Raw genomic sequence first — 740 nt, 5'->3', positions numbered from 1 at the left:
TGTAAGAAATAAAGTTTAGGAGCTATGTAAGTAAATACATCGTATGTATCTAAATGCCCCTTCTTAATACATATGGCAAAAATTAAATTATTATTAAATTTAATAATCAACATGTATTTAAAAACACTTGATAAATTTTACATCTTTTGTGCGTTATATATATATATATATATATATAAAGATAGTAAATAAAAAGACAAAAATCACAATTCAAATAAAACCAAAGAACATTCTATATTCTTTGGAACATAAAATTTCTAAAATTAACAACTGAAAGTCCAATGACAGCATGAATCAGCCATATGATTCAATAAAAAACCATAATTTCTACAGGATTATTTGAGCAACAAATCATTTTGTAAGCATATTCCTGTCAAAGTTAGTAGGCTAGTATTACCTGAAGATTTTGGGCAATGCAACAGAGACAGAAAAATAAAAACTGAGTCAGTATCCCAAAGCAGTTATGGTCTGCTTCTCCCAGTACTGCTTGGCTTGCTTCAACATCTCAGCGCGCTCCTCTCTGAGCCTTTCCTTCCAGTAGTCCTTGCACCTGCAAAGCATTTCAATAAGATATCAAAGCACTCAAGTTCAGTTTGATATTAAGACAGAATTAGAATGAGATAAAGTGAACAATGAATAGTCAGCTCGAACCACCTGCTTCTTAGTAAATGATCCAGTTCCAGCATATGCACTGGGTCGCGGTAGGCGCCAACCTGTATAAGAGATGAATTTCATCTTAG

General features: G+C 32.6%; 1 long non-coding RNA gene across 1 annotated transcript; it reads right to left on the bottom strand.

The window, feature by feature from the left end:
- Positions 1–290: 290 nt before the first annotated feature.
- On the bottom strand, positions 291–715 carry LOC110034904. Its single transcript, XR_002295104.1, has 2 exons — positions 655–715; positions 291–550 (listed from the first exon to the last, which is right to left on the bottom strand). It is a non-coding gene; the product is annotated as an uncharacterized LOC110034904 (long non-coding RNA).
- Between the last annotated feature and the right edge of the window lie 25 nt (positions 716–740).

The sequence above is a fragment of the Phalaenopsis equestris genome, unplaced genomic scaffold (assembly GCF_001263595.1).
Source record: "Phalaenopsis equestris unplaced genomic scaffold, ASM126359v1 Scaffold194490, whole genome shotgun sequence".
Taxonomy (NCBI): domain Eukaryota; kingdom Viridiplantae; phylum Streptophyta; class Magnoliopsida; order Asparagales; family Orchidaceae; genus Phalaenopsis; species Phalaenopsis equestris.
Note: the sequence above shows the minus strand (reverse complement) of the source record. Positions and strands in the feature narration are given on the sequence as shown.